The 8,221-nt window shown below is 31.3% G+C and overlaps 1 protein-coding gene across 1 annotated transcript in view; it reads left to right on the top strand.

The window, feature by feature from the left end:
• Smp_137610 (tyrosine kinase) overlaps window positions 1-8,221 on the top strand; it is a gene marked incomplete at both ends in the record, with an annotated part of 73,142 nt that overhangs the window by 22,347 nt on the left and 42,574 nt on the right. The window lies entirely within an intron of this gene.

Below are 8,221 nucleotides of genomic sequence, written 5' to 3'. Positions count from 1 at the left end.
GATATAGCCTAAATTCACAAGCATGGTAAGCAAAGATGGATTTAGGCTATATCGAGGCAATACGCACAGTATGCACGTATGCCAATTAGAGACTGACCAGCTGCAGTCCTACAGACGTCAATGGCAAGATCCAAACAAACAATACTAAGTAATTAATAAAGACAGTTTTACTTATCACCTCAAGATAATAATTATTATTAATTTTAATTAAACTTTATAACTTACGGTAAAATGTTCACTTATAACCGGTAGTTATTTTTAAAATTTTAACAGTTTAAATGGTTGAGATCATGAATCAACTGAGGCTAGACTACCATGGAAAACCTGGTAGCACTGAACGGCCGTTTCGTCCTATTGTAGGACTCCTCGGCAGTGCGCATCCACGATCCGGCCTCGTGAGATTCGAACCCAGGACCTATCAGTCTCGCGCGTGAGCACTTTTAACCGATAGACCACTGAACCAACATCCAACGGTGTTAATGTCTAATTTCAACCGATCCACAGTCGAGGTTTTTTATAAAAAAAATCAAGAATATTATGTGTTTAGACATCAGGTTTCATGATATTCTATAGTGAATAATTAAAGATTCCAAAATGAATTAATAGAATTGGAATCAAAAATTTCACTTCAGATTATACTAATTACTATTTAATGATAAATGACCTACCTACTTAATATGGTTCCAGATTTATTGTGGTATTTGATAGTTCTTATTTAAAAATAGTTTTAAGAGTTTCAAACTGGTTGTGATATGAGTTCAAGTCAATTGTTTAGTCATAAATTGATAAATTCATTTTTTTGTTGGTTTTTTTATTAGTAAATGTCGATGGTAATTCATGCTTTACTTTATCTAATTTAGTTTCCTTTTTTTGTTTATTGAAAAATCTTTTTTTTGTTTTCATCATCAATATCCCTTCTGACATCATCTTGCTAGTCATCTCCAGACGTACTGATATAAAATAAGAAAACCTACTATTTGACACATTAAATAAAATTTCCTTCATGACATTTTCTTCTAGTTAAACAAGGCTTTATGTAATACTGTATAGTTTTGTGTCATTGCCCCTAAACTTGCTTCTTTGTTAGTATTACTTATCATAGAGAGAAAAAAGTTGATTCAATTAAAGTTAAAAAGAATTCCTACACTTGAAACCAAACGATAATGTCAAGGTGACATAAGCTATGGGAAATCATACGGTGATAATTATAAGAGTTGAAATATTTAAAGTCTACATTTTATATAAGATCACAACTATGAAATACATTTCAAAGGTATATATTATTGTCAAAGGTGTTGTTTGAATCCTCCAACTGATGTTTAGGGTTGGAATTGATCAGTCTCTGTTGGCATATATAGATCCTGTGCATATCACCTCGATAATACCATTAAGTTACAAGCATTTTTAAACGGAGGTAGATAAATTGCAGTTCTAAACATTTATGGGAAAATTAAAACAACCATAGCATATAAACTAACATTTATATTTCTGCCTTAAGCCAATGGCTATCTAGATTCAACAGCTTAGTGGATTATAGTAAACAGTACTGGGTTCGAGACCCGGCATGGACACCAACTCTAAGATGTAGGTACATCCATCTGACAAATCCTAATAAGGACGAAACGCTTATCTTGGATCACACTGCTAGCCGTCATCCATCTCTGCTTGAAGATATTGTTTGTTTTTTAAAAAATGGTAGTAGACATAGGACTCGTTGATCATTACATGAATTTTATAAAGCATTTTTGAAGATTGGCATGACAATCGTTTCATTCTGTACTGGCTCAGCAATTCTTATCTTCGTTTAAAATAAGCATTGCGGAATTTTCGTGACATGAATGTCATGTTACCAGAAATTCTTATGATGTTTTATCACCTGGATTTTCTTCTTAACTATAGACTTAGGTAACTAACTTGTTCCCGACTAGTTACCAAGTAAAATACAGAGGTTGGCCAATACATGTGATCTATGAATATCTTCGCCTGCTTGCAGGAAAGTAAACCTCACACACTCTAATATGCAACAATCACTCACTAGATGAACGGAAAAATGACCGAGTGTACTGAATAGAACATACTTATTAAATGCTAAAAACATTGTGATCAACCATAGACATTAAATCACATAAGTCAGTTATAAATATTGACCGTATGAATGTTATACATGTGAGATGCCTAATCAATACACAAAGATAAAAATGACTTCAGAATGACTTAAGTTAGTTCTCTATTTATTGGTCAACTTCAACTTAAATCTTATTGAACGTGTGTCAGCGTACGCGTATTTATTGATTTCCATACATTTTCATGTGCTACAAATAGTACAATATTATACTCAAGTCAGATGATAACCGTTTTTGTTTGGATGTTAACAACTGAATTTTGTTGTTATGCTATGAGAAACAAACTGACGAGAAAAAGCTTGTCAAATATTGATTAAAGGGTTATGAATTGTATTACCCAATTAAACTATATATATATATATATATATATATATATATATATATATATATTCATTTTGACTGGTTTAAACACGATGAGAAAATGTGAAATAACCTGTGAATTAATCAACAAAAAATAAAAGTGTTATTATTTAAATAAAATTGAGTAGTGGCTAGCAGTGAAATTCAGACGTTTTATCACGTTCGAGACTCATCTTCTTGATGTCCCTAACTCCCAGTGTTAATGATCATGTTGAGACTCGAACTAAATTCTTTTCACCTCAAATGTTAATCTGCTATCGACTGAGCTATTTAACAATAATATAGGTCTGTAGAAGACAAATGTCTATTATATCCCTTGCTCCTACAAAAGATTTTATGACGATTCGAGTTATTATGTTCATGGATTCGGGTGAAGCTCATGCATAATGGAAACGATTGGTTTATGTAAACATACATGAAGTAATAGTAGTGTGTTTGTTAATTCCAATTTCATTTTTTAAAGTAGAACGTTTTGGTTATATTGAGTCTTCTTGACTGGATGGTTTAACTAAGAATCGACATTATTCTTTTTGATCAAAATTATCAACACTTACTTTAATTAAAAGAGAGTATTTTAATAATTCTACAAGCTTAATGTCGAGATTAAATTTATTCTTTAGAGCATAATAATTATAATACAATTCTTTTGTCATAAAGAAAAATCCATTTCATATTCAAGGAATGTTAATGAATTATGGTGTTTTTCAAACTACAATACCGAATTTTGTTGATATTATGAACACGTTAAAAATTTCCGTAACTCCATACTAGTAATATTCATGTGCTTACTAGTGACAAGCTTCGAAAGGAGATTTCCAGAGCTCTATTGAGAACTCGAGACCAGTGGAATTTAATCCTGTTGGGTGTAAGGAAATTACTCAGTGAAAAGAACAGAAAGTGGTAGGGCAATGTACATTACACACCACCGAATACTGGCTTAGTGGTCTATAGGTTAGTCGTACACGCGCGAGACCAAATCTCGATTCTTGCTTGTAGGATCATCGACGAGCACTGTAGAGGAGTTCTAGTTCTTTCAGGTTTCCAATGGTTGTCAGTTCGTGAACTCAATAAAATTTAAAGTCATAAAAACTAAGAACTTTCTAATTGTCAAGACATATAATATTTTAAATTCATGAAAAAATTGGCTTTGTATTGAGGTGTAATTCACAATGAATGTGCAACTGAAAGTGTGTATGTATGTATTACTCTTTCGCCTTATTAATGATTTTCATAATGTATAAATTGTTACTTTAAGTATCTCATTAAAATTGTCAAATCGACAAATATTTCATAAATATGTTGATAATGTATACATTACATTACAGTAATGTGAATTCTTTCCTCTTTCCTGAAGGTGTTGTATGTTTACACGCATAGTCTCTCTAATAATTTGTACTTACATAAATTTATTGGGAAAATCTTTTTATTTGAAAAATGGTTCTATTATTGAAGGAAATAATTTGCATATTAATGAGCACAATTATTCATATTATAAAATGCTTTAACTTGTCTACATAATTTCGAATTAACAGTAACATTAATATTTATTTTATTGTCTTGGATTAAAATCTTTGTTTTCGCCGTCATCAAAGCTGGTTAATTTAACTGCTTTCTTATAGAAAGATTCATAGAATGAATTTGATTGAAAAAGTTAATAGTTAGTCTTTCGGAGTTTGTATCACGAATTGATCCTAGTTAAACAACTATTGTTAGCTAGAGAATACTATATTGCTGTTTTATACCAGTATGTGACTACCATATCAAAATGATACAGCTGTTCAGAGCCCTTTAGTTTTCACTTCTTATCTAAATAAAACTAATTCCTCATATAAACTTTGAAACTTGACAGTTTCTATAAACCCCTGTAGAGTAGCAGTTAGTAGGCAGTTAGTAATCTATATTAACTTGTAAGTAAATTATAATCTATAAAGCATAAATAGTTAACATACTGATAGTATCCTACTGATGTTGACAGATACAAGTAGTATTTATCATCAATCGAAAGCGAAATGACTGGAGACAGGAGGTTAAGAAGGTCAAAGAAATGAGAACAGGAACCAAGAACGATTCGTGTGGAAACAAAAGAACAATGAAGTCTGAGAAAATTGATTGACATTTTGCAAATTAAGTATTTCTTGTATGGCTTTCAGATTTTACTAAGATGTTATGTTATTTTTTGTTGAAATTCATTCAATTGTCCCCACTCGTGTTCTCGTTCACTACAATAGAGTACTTGTCTAATTCCTGAAGAAATGTCAATTTTTGTTCGATTTGTCTACTTTCTTCTTATCCTGTTTTATGACTTGAATATTAACCAATACTACCTAAAATTTAAGATCAAAATACAATTGGAGGTTGTTTTCTTTTTTTTTTAATTAGCATACTTTGAATGTAAATCTACCTTATTCTTATTGAACATTCGTAGATTTTCAGTACTACATTGCAACTTATTAGTGATTTGTACGCATGACCCCACAAATCACTTAACGTAGAACATGGAAACTACAGTCATGATACACATAGAAAGCTCTCTTAACAAATGGATAGAATGATATCATTTCAATGATTGTAGTTCCTTTCAACAACTCTATGGTGTTTTATTGAAGTTGGCTTCCAGTGTGTATAAAGTTATTAAAGACATAGCATAACATAGTGTTACTTAGTTTTGTTGGATAATTATAGAATAATACTTTGACCAAGTTAAATGTTCAAACGTTAACAAAGCGTTCATAAAGAAGCTGTTTATTACAATACTTTGGTTAGTGATACAATGGTTTCACAATATTCATAGTATATGTTTTACTTTTATGGTAGACAAATTTTTGTATTTTTTAAACACAGATAAATACGTACATACACATTATACATATGAAGAAGTTAAGTTAGGTGGATCTATAAAATCTTTCATATTTCAACGATATAAACGAATCGTATAATTTTTTTAGATTATATCCACGTAAACTGAATTTAAAACATAATTATAGGGTTATACATGCTTGTTCCCGTTAATGTATCTGATATGTTTGACCGATATTACTATGTTTCAGACAATTAATTCCTATATTCTTTACTTTGAGTACATCAAGGGATTCACAATTGTTTACCAGGATGAAGTATTACTCAGTATATAAAACCAGAGTCCGATTAGTTTTATTTTCTAGTTATGAAACATGAACTTTAAAGTTAAACAAATTGCCTAATTTACTAGTATTTGATCATAAACTGCTTTAAAGAACTGCTTGTCTGTAATGAGTAGAGTCAGTTTTCAATAATGAAGTTAGACTCAGAGTAATAGGTAAAAATGTCAAGTGACTGTATGAGCTTGTGAAGCTTCGTCAACTGAGGTTATCCCAACATGTATTAGGTACACCTCATTCCCGCTTTAGAAGCTGTTATAGGGAGAACTCGCGGTAAACAAGCAAGGATAAGGGATCAGTTTATAAATTTAATCACTGAAGGTTTCATTTGTGTTGATAGGCACTCCCATCACAAAGCCTGAAGGTCCTGAGATCGGTTCCTCGTAGGATTGTCGATGCTCACTACTGAAGAGTCCCATAATAGGGCGGAAAAATGTCTTGTGTCTCCTGCTTTTCAAAGGTTGTTTGAACAAAGTCAGTCTGTTAACTTAAAATTATACAATCCTGTTAAATTGTGATTCATAAAAAACAAGAATGGATTTATGGATTATCCAATTTAGTTGATGAGACATAACAATGATTTTTACTAGTTGTTGGGGTTGTATTTAATTGTATATAGGGGAGTTAAATGACATGTTTACAAACAAACACGCCTGTACAGACTGTAAACTAATTATTGTTGTAATAAAGAGATGTTGAAAAGGATGAATATATTATCAAGTCTACTAATGAGATAACAGAGAAACTAATAAATAAACGACTAAAATATTTCGAATTGAGTTGATTTTTTCCATTGATACATGATTTTCACGGAATTTTGTTCTCTGAGCTGAACTAAAGTCATCACACAAAGCAACCTGAATAAATAAAAGAACTCAACAGGAAATAAAACAAACAGTAGTACCGCTAATTCTACAGAACAAAGACAACATCGGGGTGACCATACAAGAGCAATAAACATTGAAGGTACTCAGAACTAAGGGGGATATTTTCATCCTCTCGGAGAACAAAGGACGCATTACAATCATTATGAACAAGGAGGAATACGTTAGGAAAGCCAAGAAGCTGAAGTTTGAATACGTACAACTCAATGGACAGAAGTTCAATCAAAAAGAAGGACAATCAGACTTCTAGTGCATTAAACAAGCCAACAGAACACTCAATCATGCACATATAGAGAAATTCGGATAACTCACTCCTACCTGCACTTTGTTTTGATTAGTTTATTCAGAAGAATAACGAAAACTTCGTGATTAAACCTCTCAGCTCAGAGAATGGAACTTCATCAGAATCATTCATCTAAATAACAAATCTCCACCATTTCAAAATTAATACATATCATTTATCATGCTACTTTGCTAGTGACCGTTTTAGATATGCAAAATATTTGTAATTTGGATCGTATAATTAACAGTTTTAAATAATCAACTGTTTTTTGTTGCGGTTTTTCTCTACTATTATACTCTGATTAGAAAAAAATGTAAAGTATGCAACCTTTGTTTGTAGCCGTGGTGATTGTTATTTTGTCTGATGTTAATATTTGCAATACGTACTAATTAATGAGTTTTGCATACGCTTATCTATGCGAATGTGGTAGAACAGTGAAGTGAAGAATCTGTTAGTTAGTTAATCGATTTTCATTGATTTACGGGATATAAGATTCTTTACTAATGAAGTTAGTGTAGGGGTTATTAGTTTTCATCGATTTTTGGACTATTATTTTCTTCTCACTAATAGTCATACTACACAACATTCAGGGTCAGTCATAGGAGTAAGAAATTGTTCTAGCAAAAGTCGAATTCGTAGCTGAGCTAACTAATAGGTTATCTGCTTAAAATCAAATCATCAGTTTAAATTCAAGTGACATTCACTTTGATATCATTTGATTCCCGATGTAACACATTGTATCATGTAGAGTAATTGACATTACATACAACTTGAGGTGTTTAGCAACAACTCTAAGGTTATGTAATATTGTTTTGCTGTGATTATCATTTACAATATTTTACGTCTGACTAAATCTCACTATTTATTGAGTATTTTATAGTTATTAGGTTTAGTTTAAAACAATTAGTCTCTTTTATTTCATCCTTATGAGTTAACTAATACTGAGTCTCATAAATATCATATTAGTTTAAACAACAATTCTTTTAATCTGTTGATTGAAGGATTGGAAATAAATAGAAATTCAGTAACATTGGAACAAGTTCTTGGTGAAGGTCAGTTTGGAGACGTGTATAAAGGATCATATCGTAGAAAAGTAAGCTTTAGTTTTAAATGAAGCACTGTCCTTTATAATTTTCTGGTTTTGGTAATATTATGATTTTCATTTGTATTGTTTGCGTACGCTTAAAATTTCGTTGACAAATGTAGAAAAACGAAGTTGGATGTAATTAACTTCAAATAGTGATGGTTTTCCTTAGATAGCTAATAAAAAGCTAGACGCTTAACCAACCACCATATTCCTTGTGGCTAAGTGGATCAATTTTCATGAATAATTATGTTTATTTTACTTAGTATTGTTTGTTTGAATCTCCCCATCGATGGGTTAGGACTGCAGCTGGTCAGACTCTAATTGGCATATGTGAATACTGTGCGTAT

The sequence above is a fragment of the Schistosoma mansoni genome, chromosome W, assembly GCF_000237925.1.
Source record: "Schistosoma mansoni strain Puerto Rico chromosome W, complete genome".
NCBI classification, from domain to species: Eukaryota; Metazoa; Platyhelminthes; class Trematoda; order Strigeidida; family Schistosomatidae; genus Schistosoma; species Schistosoma mansoni.
This window is presented reverse-complemented; position numbering and strand designations above follow the sequence as displayed.